Source organism: Arachis hypogaea, chromosome 3 (genome assembly GCF_003086295.3).
Source record: "Arachis hypogaea cultivar Tifrunner chromosome 3, arahy.Tifrunner.gnm2.J5K5, whole genome shotgun sequence".
NCBI lineage: Eukaryota > Viridiplantae > Streptophyta > Magnoliopsida > Fabales > Fabaceae > Arachis > Arachis hypogaea.
Window position 1 is genome coordinate 44,104,383 of NC_092038.1, and position 13,916 is coordinate 44,118,298.

The 13,916-nt window shown below is 36.2% G+C and overlaps 1 non-coding gene across 1 annotated transcript; it reads right to left on the minus strand.

Moving 5' to 3' along the window:
• Positions 1-3,946: 3,946 nt before the first annotated feature.
• On the minus strand, positions 3,947-4,055 carry LOC112793328 (small nucleolar RNA R71). The gene has a single exon (XR_003198026.1). It is a non-coding gene; the product is annotated as a small nucleolar RNA R71 (small nucleolar RNA).
• Positions 4,056-13,916: the final 9,861 nt, after the last annotated feature.

A 13,916-nucleotide genomic window follows, 5' to 3' on the forward strand; every position in this document is an offset into this window, starting at 1 on the left:
CTCAACGTAGTCACTGGGCGACAGCTTGAGTGCGTATCTCTTAAGTCTCTGATTCACTAACTGAGTCCGTGAGATCAGAATCTTCGTGGTAGAGGCTAGAACCAATTGGCATCATTCCTGGGATCCGGAAAGTCTAAACCTTGTCTGTGGTATTCCAAGTAGGATCTGGGAAGGGATGACTATGACGAGCTTCAAACCTGCGAATGTTGGGCGCAGTGACAGTGTGCAAAAGGATAGAGAGATCCTATTCTGACACTAGCGGGAACCAACAGATGATTAGCCGTGCGGTAGCTATACATGGTATTTTTCATCCGACACGAGAAATCTGACAGTTGATTAGCCGTACAGAGACTGTGCCTGGTATTTTTCACTGAGAGGATCATACAGCCTGCCATGGAAGGAAGCCATGCGTGTTTGGAGAAAAAGACAGTAGGAAAGCAGAGATTCAGATGACAGAGCATCTCCGGAACCTCAACCTGTTCCTCATTACTGAATCACAAGTACCTTTTAATTCATGTTATTTACTTTTCATAACAAAATCATTTTTATTATTAATCTCCTGACTAAGATTTACAATATAACCATAGCTTGCTTCAAGCCGGCAATCTCCGTGGGTTCGACCCTTACTCACGTAAGGTATTACTTGGACGACCCAGTGCACTTGCTGGTTAACTGTACGAGTTGTGAAAAGTGTAATTTACAATTTCGTGCACTAGTATGCTAATACTTCTTCTATAGAAGTCAGTAGTGTGGTTTGTATAGGACTCCTGAGTTCTTCTGAACTTTTCATTCCTATTTGGGTTCATGATGAAGAAAGGTAGGAGAAGAAAAAGAATTAAGGAATAAGATGTAAATTATGATTAAAATATTTTTGTTTTTGTTTTAATTATTAATTAAATTCAAAAATAAAGATTAATTAATTAAAAAGAATTAAAAATTAATAAATGAATTTTGAAAAAGAAGAGAGAGAAAGAGAAGAAGAAATTTCGAAAATTAGAAGAGAGAGGAATTAGTTGGGAAGTTTTGAAAAAGAAGAGAAAATAAATAACTAATTAAGAAAGATTTAAACAAGATAAGATAGAAGATTAGAAAAGATTTGATTTTGAAAATATTTGAAAAGGTCAACGAAGATAAGATAAGAATTGAAAATATTTGAAAAGGATTTAATTTTAAAATTTAAAAGAAGATAAGAAAAGATTTTAAATTAAAGATAAGATAAGGTAGGTAAGAAAGATAAGATAAGGAAGTTAAGAAAAGATAAGTTTTAAAATTAAAAAGATTTAAATTTAAAATTTAAAATTTAAAATTTGAATTTTGAAATTTGAATTTTAAATTTTGAAATTTTGAATTTTGAAATTTGAAAAGTGGTTTAGTTTTGTAAATTAAAAAAAAAGAAAATTACATAGTTTTGTAGTTTCAAAATAATTAAATTAGACTTTTAAAGTATTCTAAATTTAATTTATTCAATCTTATTTTTTTTCAAAGTATTTAACTTTCAAGCTGATGCGTGACCATCTTATACCCCTTTCTTTTTAATTGTTTTCATATTATTTTATTTAGATTTTATTAAGTTTTATTATATTTTAGTGTAAATTTCACTTTTGGATACTACTTTAAGTTTTTCTTGTATTTTTATGGTTTTAGGTGAAATTCAGAGCAGTTTAGAGAAGTCTGGAGCAAGAAACGAAAAAGCTTCCAACTCCCCCCTTGGGCACTGAATGCCCAATCTAGCCTTCACTGCCAGCAATGGGGCTAAAGTCAAAAGCGCTCACTCACTCTTGGGCGTTCAACGCCCAAAGCTGTTCGAGCCATTCACCAATTGGGCCTCCAAGTGGATTTCGCACTCTTTAGGCTTATCTTATCTTATCTTTGTAATTTTTATTTTAAAATAATATCTTTTAGATTTAGCATTTATTATTAGGTTAGTATATATAGGAGGAGATCCATTAGGTTTGGAGATCTTCTTCCCCGTGCTTTTTAAAAACCTATATTCTTTGTAAAGTTATGAGCAACTAAACCTCCCGATTAAGGTTAGGAGCTCTGTTTATTTTAATGGATTAATATTATTACTTTTCTATTTTAGTATATATTTAATTCAATTCTAAGGTGTGTTTTCATTCTTAATCTGAATGAAACTGAGTGGAACGGAAGTTTGACCCTTTTTCTACATGAGTTCTTGCGAGTGGCTGACGGGATAGCAAGGAACTACAGCTTGAGAACACACCTCCTAGATGGCTAATCCACAACTCGTTGGGAGCATGGAAACATCTGTTTAGCCGGAATCTGGGGTGATTAGTGCCTTTGTGGTATAAACTATAATACTGAACTTTACCCTCGTCCGAATCGAATGACCACTGACCCTGTCGTTTGATAAGGATAAGAGGAGATTAAATTATTAAGGAATTAGGGTTTAATCACTTACAGTTTTTCATTGAATGAATCATTAATTGTTAAGATAGTGAGTAAGAATTCTTAATCCGAAAAGATAAACATCTTCGAGACCTTAACTGTCTTCTTTATATTGATTTTACACCAACCTTTACTTACTTTTCTTATTTCATTGCTTTATGCGTTTACACCAACATCGGTTGTCTTGTTGCTTAGATTAGGTATTTTCCTTGGTTTTTGTTTAATTGTTTTTCTTTTGATTTTCGAAACTCTAACTTGTTTATCTTCTTAAGTTTTGATTTTTTCTTGTTTTTCTTTTCTTAATTTTCAATTTCATCTTGTTTATCTTTTCTTGATATTCAAATTTTATTTTAGTTATTTTAAAGTTTGGTGTTTTCTTTTTCTTTCTTCTTGAATTTCAAAATAAAAAAATCTTTCTTTTGAATTTTCAAAAATTTTAGATTAATTCATAGATCTTTATTTTATCTTAATTTAATTTCAATTTTTAAGTTTGGTGTTCCGTTGGTGATCTTTTTGTTTAATTTAACTTTCTTTTTAATTTTCGAATCATATTTTGTTTATCTCTCTTGATTTTTGATCTTTATCTTATTTATCATTTTCTTTATTTTCAAATTTCATGTTAGTTATTTTAATTTAAATTCAAATTTTAAGTTTGGTGTTTCTTTAGTTTATCTTTTTCTTTCTTTTTGAATTTCAAAAAAATTTTTTAAAACCTTTTCTTTTAAATGTTCAAATTTATAAGTCAAATCTTGCATCTTTATCTTATTCAAATTTCAAATTCAGTTTTTCGTTAGTATTTTTCTTTTCTTGTTGAAATTCTAAAATCCTTAAATCTTTTTTTTTCCTAATTTTCAAAATTTTTTAGGTAAATTTTTGCATTCTTGTTTCGATTTTTTTTATTAATTGGCTATTTCACTTTATTTTATTTCTTTTAGGATATCTCACTGGGAGCTCTCTATACTCTGACATAGAAACTCCACCTTTTATGAGCAGGAACAGGGACAAAGAACCCCTTCTTGATTTTGATCCTAAACCTGAGAGGACCTTAAGGTGGTGTTTGCAACAAACCCAAGCTTACAAAGCTAGAGAGAATCTCACAGAATCTTTTGAGAAGGAAGCTGAAGAGACCACTATGGCAGCCAACAATCCAAACACTGGAGAGGAGGCATGGAAGGTGCTTGGCTCATACACTGCACCTACATCTGACTTCTATGGGCGCAACATATCTATACCTGCCATAGGTGCCAATAATTTAGAGCTCAAGCCTTAACTGGTCATTCGGTTTCAACAGAATTGTCAGTTTCATGGACTCCCGCAAGAGGACTCCAACAAGTTCATATCTAATTTCCTACAGATCTGTTATACGGTCAAGACGAATAGAGTGAACCCTGAGGTTTATAAGCTCATGCTCTTTCCTTTTGATGTAAGGGATAGAGCAAGGTTGTGGCTGGATTCTCAGTCCAAGGAGAGCCTGGACACTTGGGACAAGGTGGTCATAGGATTTCTGACCAAGTTTTTTTCACCCCAGAAGCTAAGTAAACTTAGAGTGAAAGTCCAGACCTTCAGACAGAAAGAGGGAGAGTCCCTCTATGAAGCCTAGGAGAGATATAAACAATTGATCAGGAGATGCCCTCCTAACATGATTTTCGAATGGACCACGCTAGAGATTTTTTATAATGGTCTATCTGAGACGGCAAAGATGTCACTGGATCACTCTGCTGGAGGCTCCCTACACATGAAGAAGACGCCTGAAGAAGCGATTGAGCCCATTGAGATGGTTGCCAACAACCAGTATATGTACACTTCTGAGAGGAACCCTGTGCATACTGAGATTACTCAAAAGAGAGGAGTCATGGAAGTGGACACACTGGATGCCATTATGGCATAGAATAAGCTGATGTCCCAACAGATTAGCATGATCACTCAACACCTAAGTGGGATGCAGGTTTCAACTGTTAATACTCAAGATGCATCCTACGAAGGAGACGCAGGTGACTTTGCTCAGATCACCATGGAGGAAGTAAATTACATGGAAAATTCCTCTAGAAATCCCAATAATGATCCCTATGCAAATACTTTCAATCAAAGATGGAGAAATCACCTTAAGTTTAGGTGGAGAGAGTAGCTGAGGCCTCACCAAGGCTTCAACAATAATTAGGGTGGAACCAATCAAAATAGGTTTAATAACAGACAGTTTCAACCCTCTCAGCAGCAGTTAGAAATGCCTCAACAAAGCCTCTCTGACTTAGTCACAATAGTTTCTAACCTCTCCAAGACCACTATAGTTTCATGTAAGAAGCCCGGTCTTCAATTAGGAACTTCGAGATACAAGTGGATCAGTTGAGCAAAAGGATACCCGAGGGACCCTCCAACACTCTTCCAAGCAACACAGAGGTAAATCCAAGGGAAGAGTGCAAAGCCCTCACTATGGGAGAAGAGGACGAAAACAACGAGAAGCATACTGCTGAAGATCCGAAGGAGAACAAGGCTCAAGAGGAGACTGTGAGTGCACTTAAAGAATGAGCAAAAGGTGCAACCCTCTATAAACATGCAAAAGGTGACTGAGAATGAGCAAATTGCTCAATTCTTGGCAATCTTCAAGAAGTTACAAATCAATATTTCTTTTGCTGAGGTGTTGGAGAAGAAACCTCCCTATATGGCCTATCTAAAAAACACATTCTCTGAAAAAAATGCCTTGAAGGAAGATGAAATTGTGGTGCTGACCAAGGAGTGCAGTGCCCTTGTACAAAGGAAGCTACCTCGGAAGATGCCAGATCCTAGAAGCTTCCTGATTCCCTGCACTATAGGGACCATTATGTTTGAGAAGGTACTATGCAACCTTAGATCAAGCATAAATCTGATGCCTCTCTCTGTAATGAAGAAACGGGGGATCCAAGAGGTAAAGCCCACAAGGATCTCACTAGAGATAGCAGACAAGTGCCTAAAGCGGGCATATGGAATGGTGGAGAACATCCTTGTAAAGGTTGAAGACCTTTACCTCCTTGCAGACTTCGTGATACTTGACACTGGAGAGGACAAGAACGACTCTATCATCCTTGGATGACCTTCCTTAGCAACTGGGAAGGCCTTGATTGATGTAGAAAGAGGAAAGTTAATTCCGAGGTTATGGAAAGACCATATAATGTTTAAGATGCCCAACCCTTACTGTCTCTTTGATAAAGGAGGTACTAGCATATAGCACTTGGTGTTTCAACCTTATCTCTTAGTGAAAAGCCATACAGAACCCCCTGACATCAAACCTAAGTTTGGTGTTGGGCATTTACCATCAACTATTGAAGAAGGAGACACCATGAAGAAAGTACCCAAGGGTTGTAGGAACAAGAGAATTCCAACAGAGGACTTCTCACCTGACATAAGAGTTGTCTTCACAAGAAGCCCAGTCATACCACATATTGTGAACCGAATCCAGTCTCTAGAGCATGTTGAACTGATTCATGAGAGCACAAGAAGAAAGTTTAGCATGAGGGGTGACGATCTGAGCCCCTATGAACCTCCGTAAAAGGATCTGTCTGTCAAGCTAATGATGGTAAAAAAGCGCTTGTTGGAAGGCAATCCAACCATACGTATCCTATAGTACTTTTATTTTCTTTTATGATATTTTAGTTTATTTGAGTTTGATTTCATATTATTTTATTTTCTACTAATTTTCATAGTTTTCCTCTTTTTCTAGCATTTGTGATCGTGTGTAGCACTTAGAACAGAACCAAGAATGCGTAGCAGGAAAATAGAACACCCTGGAGGATGTCCCTTGCTGGTGTTGAATGCCAGAAGGGGGATGGAAGCTTGGGCGTTTAACACCCATACATGAGCAGTCCAGGACCAATTTTTGGTCCCCCTAGGGCGTTCAACGCCCATCCTTGGTGTTGAAGGCCCAAAAAAAAGGGACCCCCTCTGGCGTTCAACGCCCATCTTGACGTTGAACGCCCAGGGGGAAGGCAGCAAGGGATTCGAATTTCAAGCTTCATTGGCCAATGGATAAAACCCAACCACCAACCACCCCACCATTAACTCACTCTTAACTCTTCTCTCTCCTCTTAAACCCACTTTTCCATCTACATTCATCCATCCCATCACCCATCAATTTTCTTGATTTCTGTACCCCACCTTTCAATATACCCTATAACCACTTGTAAATTCCATCAATTTCTCTTCCCAGCAACCCCATTCAAATTCAAAATTAGTTTCCCCTATTTTCCCCCCATAATAATCGAAACCCCACCCACCCTACTCCTATAAATATCCCTCACTTCATCCACTTTCACCATACCTTCACTACTCTTCCCCTCTTACACATTCTTCACCATACACATTCCTCTTCTTCTTTTACCCTTTCTTCCCTCCCAAAGGCCAAAGCCTCTATCCATATCCCCTCTATCTTTTTCTTTTATTTTCTCCACTTTTTCTTTTCTTGTATTTCTATTTTCTCGGAGATGAGAAAATTTTTTATGTTTGGTGTTGGAAGCTCCCCTTTTTGCTTCTTATATCTTACCTCTATGGCACCAAAAACCAGAGAGTCCTCAAGAAAAAGAAAAGGAAAAGCCCCCACTTTCGCTTCCGATCCATGGGAGACCACAAGATTCCTCACCAAAGCCCATCAAGACCATTTCTATGACATGGTGAGGAAGAAGAAGGTGATTTCCAAGGTCCCCTTCAAGCTGAAAGTCGATGAGTATCCGGAGATCCTATACCAAGTTTTGAGACGGGATTGGCAAATTCTGGCGAACTCCATGACCATAGTTGGAGTGTTTATAGTGCAGGAGTTTTATGCCAATGCTTGGGTCACAAAAAGACATGATACAAGTGTGAACCTGGAGCCGAGAAATTGGCGCACCATGGTCAGAGGGCACATCATAGATTTTAGCCCTGAGAGTGTGAGGGTGGCGCTATAGTTGCCAGAGCCATGAGCTGACCCTCAATTATACACTCGAAGGGTCAACACTGACCAAAGGCTGGACCAAGTTCTTGTTGATATCTGCATGCCTGGAACTTAGTAAAGGAGGGATGCTCAAGGCAAGCCTTACCAACTGGGTAGGCATGACCTTAAGCCAATGGCTAGAGGATGGTTGAAGTTCATCCAACGTTCGATCATCCCTACGAGTAACCGCTCTGAGGTTACAGTCGAGAGAGCAGTGATGATTCACTGCATTATGCTCGGCAGTGTGGTAGAGGTACATGAGGTGATCCCTCAAGAGATTTACAAAGTAGCTGACAAGTCCTCCACTCAAGCACGGTTGGCATTCTCTCATCTCATTCACCGCTTATGTGCAGCAGCTGGAGCTCACATAGAGGGAGATACCCTGATTGACAAGGAGAAATCCATCATAAGGAATGGTATAGAGCATGCTAGGGAGCCCGCACAAGGACCGTAGCAAGAGTCAGTTCCACCACCCTTATAGGATATTCCGGAGATACCTCAAGGGATGTACTTCCCTCCCCATGACTATTAGGATCAGTTGACCACATCTTTAGGGGAGCTAACATCTTCAGTTGATCAGTTGAGGCTGGAGTATCAGGACCAGTCTGCTATCCTCCATCAGATGATGGAATATCAAAGGAGTATGAGGGAGGAGCATAGGAGGTAGAGGGCATGACATTATGAAGCTTAAACGCTCTAGAGGATTCCCCAGAGGGAGCAGTAGCCGCCATCACTAAGGTGGTCTAGTTTCATTCTCCTTATCCTTATGTTATTTCTGTTTTCCTAGTATTCCATTTTGCTATTTGTTTTCTATTCTAGTTGCATGCTCACACTTAGGATTTCTTTGCTTTCTAGTATTAGTTTATTTTTTGTTTTATTTTAAGATGTCTTATGTATTTCGCACAAGGTTAAAAAGAAAAATCTATTGAAAAAGAAGTAGTAAGATGCACAAGATCTTGAGTTATATTATGATTTATTCCATTTATCTTGATGTGGTGGCCTTATCTTTATTTTCTAAATGTATGAATCACCCGTGCATACTTGATATTGGAGTTGAGTATATTGGTTCTTGAGGAATAGGAATTTAGAAAAATATTACTGATTCTCTGAAATAAGAAAAAGATTGATTCTTGAAAGAAAAGAAACAGCAAAAAGAAAATTGAAATAAAAAGAAATATCAAAAGAAAAAGGTCCAAGATTTTGAGCATCAATGGTTAGGAGAGTCAGAAATGATCTAAAAGCTCAAAAGAGTTGTTATCCCTAACCATATGCTTGTAGTGTGAGTGTCAAGTAATTCTTGAGACTGAACACTTAAAGTCGTGACCCGATGCTGTTAAAGAGTATGCTTAAGCCTCTGAGCACCACTGTTTGGGAATAAAAGCAAAGCAAAAGTCAAATCAAAAGGGTTCCCTCAGTTAAGTGCTTGTGGTGTTTATGTATCGAGTTAAACTTGAAAACAAAACACTTAGAATCATGACTAGGATCAAAGGTGCAAAGCACCAAAAGTAATTAAAAGCTGTGTTCAAGAATCAACAAGAAGTCTAAAAAAGAGAATCAATAATACTATCCAAAGTTCTAGTCCCAAAAGATGCCAATATTTCTGAGTTTCAAAGGATAATGAGATGATAAAGTTATTCAGAAATAGTGTATTAATAGCTCCATTTAGTAATTGGACATGAGCTTTATTGACAACTCGAATCTTATGTGTTTACTCTTCCTCGGTCCCATATTGTTATGGTTGCTTGGGGACAAGCAACAGTTTAAGTTTGGTGTTGTGATGTGTGAGCATCCTATACCCTTTTTTTAGTTGTTTTCATATTGTTTTTATTTATATTTTATTAAGTTTTATTATATTTTTGTGAAAAATTCACCTTTGGATGCTACATTGAGTTTTCTTGTGTTTTTATGATTTTAGGTGAAATTTGGAGCAATTTGGAGAAGCTTGGAGCAAGAAACGAAAAAGTTGCAAGCTCCCCCTTGGGTGTTGAACGCCCAACCTAGCATTCAACGCCAGTAAGGGGGCTAAAGTCAGAAGCGACCACTCCGTCTTGGGCGTTCAACGCCCAAACCTGGGGTTGAACGCCAGCTTGCTGTTTGAGCCATTCACCAATCAGGCCTCTAAGTGGATTTCACACTCTTTAGGCTTATCTTATCTTATCTTTGTAATTTTTATTTTAAAATAATATCTTTTAGATTTAGCATTTATTATTAGGTAAGTATATATAAGAGGATATTTATTAGGTTTGGAGATCTTCTTCCCCTCGCACTTTTCAGAAACATATTTTCTTTGTAAAGTTTTAAGCAACTAAATCTCCTGGTTAAGGTTAAGATCTCTGTTTATTTCTATAGATTAATTTTATTACTTTTCTATTTTAATATATGTTTGATTCAATTCTAAGTTATGTTTTCGTTCTTAATCTAAATGAAATTGGATGGAATGGAAGTATGACCCTTTTTCTACATGAGTTCTTGTGAGTCTCTGACAGGATAGCAAGGAACTACAGCTTGAGAACACACCTCCTAGACGGCTAATTCACAACTCGTTGGGGACATGGAAACATCTGTTTAGCCAGGATTTTGGGTGATTAGAGCCTTTGTGGTATAAACTAGAATACTAAACTTCACCCTCGTCCAAATCGAATGACCACTGACCCTGTCGTTTGATAAGGATAAGAGGAGATTAAATTGCTAAGGAATTAGGGTTTAATCACTTCCAGTTTTCCATGGAATGAATTATTAATTGTAAGATAGTGAGTAAGAAGTTTTAATCCGGAAAGATAAACATCTTCGAGACCTTAACTATCTTCTTTATATTGATTTTACACCAACCTTTACTTGCTTTTCTTATTTCATTGCTTTATGCGTTTACACCAACAACTTTCTTTTACTATTTGCGTAACTAAGTCCAACAAGGTAGCTATTGCTTTCTCAGTCTAACAATCCTCGTGGGATCGACCCTCACTCACCTAAGGTATTACTTGGATGACCCAGTGTACTTGCCGGTAAAGTTGTGTGAGTTCAATTTTCGCGCACCAATAGCATTCTAACTTTTAAAGCATTCTAACTTTGTTAACAATTTTTCAAAACACCTTAACTAGTGGTGCATTCTAACAAAGTACAAAACATCACTAGTAATGCATATGGTAACACGTGGTAATTAATTAGCATAAACTAGCAGCAATATCAATCAGCAAAATAAGCATTAAAATAGTAGCAACCTAACAAAGCAAAAGCAACCAATGAATCATCAACGCAACATTTAAGCATTGATCAAACAAATTCAGCCAGAGTTAATGATTCAAACCAATTCAAATAATCCCAGCAACAAGAATCCCTAATCTCATATACTAATTCCAAACATATTGAGTGAAGATGAGAACCTATCAATGTAATTAAATTATCCTAACCTATCCACCTAAAATCAACTACAACAGCAATGAATCTACCTAAACTAGTTACTAAAAATTAACTAATTAACTAAAAAAATTAAACTTAACTAATTACTAAAAATCAACTAACTAACCTAGAATGCAGCTCAAAGAGAGAAGACAGAAATCGGCGGTTAGAGTAGCAACAACAGGGCAGCGCCGACAGGAACAGAAAACAGCGATGGAGGCATTCTGAGCAGCGGCAATAGCGGTATTTCCTACGGTGGTAGGGCAGTGCAACAACGGCGGCTGGGCAAGGAAGAAGCGGTGGTAGGGTAGGGCAGCAGTGACGGCAGGGGCTAGAGAGAGACTAAGAGGTGAGGGGTTTACAGAGAGAAAGGAAGGCAATAGAGAGAATGCAATTTTGAAATGAAGGGGAAGAGGGTTCCGGTTCAAATTAGGACACAATAACTGACGGATTAATCCAACCGTAACGTGGTGCGTGTAACCAAAATGCAACGTTTCGCCAAAATAGATTCAACATCGGATTCACTCGCCAGTTAATTCGACAGTAGCTAGCGCGCCAAGATTTATTTTTCTCCCTCCAAATATTACTGTCGACATTACCATCAAAACATCAACTCCGATGGTAATATTTTAGGGTGATGAATTTATTTCCAAATTCGTCGATAAATTTGACAGAAAACTCGCCGCTAAAGTCCAACGATAATTCCGACAGTTTTCAGCATTTTTCTTGTTGTGGGACTTTGGTTTAAAGTGATGTGGCTATTTTAAAGATAATAATTAAATGTGGCTATTTTAAAGGGAATAATTAAGAGAAATGTTAGAAGGCCTTTAGAATTTATCGTTTTGGTTGTTACTTTTATTCATTAACTCAATTTTTTTAATCAAGTAATACAACAATATACTTTAGTCCATACTTTTAAATATTGATGGTTAATTGCTGGTTAAAAATAAATTTTGATAATTTTCTAATATTTTTTAAGTTAAATAAATACTGACAATTAACATAAATAAAAGATTGAATAGTTTCTGGAAGAATAAATGGTCATATATATAACGTTTTTTTAAAATATTTATTATTTTGTATTTCTTAATTTCTATAAGTTAAACAAATAAATAAAAGAGTATTTATCCATTTTAGTTCTTAAAGAATTTTGAACCAGACACTTTAGTCTCCAATTAAAATTAATTACTCGATTGGTCCCTAACAATTAATTCTGTCAATTACTTAGGTCCTTGCCTCCATCAACTCTAACGGAAGACGAAATGGTCCCTGACAACTCTAACAATGGACAAAAAAAATCCCTGACCCCTTAGTTCGAAAACAACACTGTTCTCCTCCAATTTTCATTATATCTCGCATAGTTCTAATATTGATACTCTCATTCTTCACTATCATAGTCTTCTTTTCCATCTTTTCTTTCCCCCTTTTCAGATCCAAGATCAAGCCATGATGTAACTGCCACACGTATCATATCTATCTCAACATGTCATGGACCATACAGTTTCTAAATTTCTGTGACTGGTATACCTACCTCCTCCGCACTTCACCCACCAGAAGCATCCACTTCCACGTCCTCGATAATAACATCACTTTCAACCCCGACAACATCCATCACATCCTCAAGACCAAGTTCCACAACTATTCCAAATGCACGCTTTTTTTCACTCTCCGACAAGAAATATAGATTGTTGGACATTAGAACATCATGAGAAGATTCTTCTTCTACATCATATGCAAATTCTCATTTGGAATGGACCCCAAGTGCTTCATTCCTTCTTTTTCAGAGTCTAAATTGGCAAACAGTTTCAATCTTGCATCCAAGCTATCAGTACAATGAGCAATGTCATCGTTGCCGCTCATATGAAAACTAAAGCAATTACTGAAGGAAGCAATCAGAGTGGTGGGCAATGTGGTGATGGAGATGACAGAATAGAGAAAGAGGGAGATGGCGATGACGACGATGATGGATCTTAACAAATCATACTTGCTGTCTAAATTTATGGGATCTATCGAAGACGACAAGTACTTGAGAGACATAGTCATTAGTTTCCTGAGTATGAATTGGTTGAGAACAAGTTGAGGATTTTTCTTCTTATGAACATTGAAGTTGCAGAGTGTGTATTGTATAGCTTGAAGTTACATTGTTAGACTGTTAGTGTTATGCGAGATATGATGGAAATTAGGAGAGAACAATGTTATTTCTGAACAGAGAAAGTCAGGGATCATTTTGTTCCTGTTAGAGTTGTCAGGGACTATTTTGTCCTCCGTTAGAGTTGAAGGAGCAAAGGACCTAAGTGACTGACGGAATTAATTGTTAAGGATCAATCAAGTAATTAATTTTAGTTGAAAACTAAAGTGTTTGGTTCGAAATTCTTTGAGAACCAAAATGAGTAAATACTCTAAATAAAATTTGAAAAAATGCTTTGTTTATTGTTCTTATATTTGATTTAATTTTAAAAGATCACGTATGTTATATTATTGTTATTATTTGCCTTTTTCCTATTGTTGTTGCTGGTGCTGCTTCTTGTATTGACCCGGGATTATTATTTTAGTATGATATATTATTGAAAATAATTATTGAGTTCCTAAAAACTCATTTCTCTAAGTAAATGTCACTATAAACAACTCAAATTGGTTTGCACCTATGTATAAGTTAGTTAGACTGTTAGAGTAAATATATAAATTGGTTCACAAAGAATTTTAAATAGATATTTTATTCTAGTAATTGTTTTTAGAAATTTATTTATTTAATACGTATATTAAAAATTTGTTTAAAAGTGATTGAGAGACTTAATATGTCTAACATGAATAATTCTCAAAAGCTTTTAGGTAATAAAAATTTGTTGAAGACTAAAATCTTCTATTTAAAATTTTTTGAAAACTAATTTGCTATAAGTTATTTAATTTTAAATAAAATTAATATATAACTTCGAGACAGAAAAGAGAAAACCAATAAACTAAATAAAACCATGGAAAGAAAATTCTCATATTTTTTAAATGATTTTACCTCCTCCTCACTTGACAAAGAAATCACCAATAACACGTATACTTTCTAAATTCATTGAGTCCAAGAGGCAATCAAGCTTAATTAAAATATAGTATTTTGAAATAACGCTTTGCTATAACGAGATATTTTTTTCATTTATATTAGCAACAATTTACAGCTCTTAATACA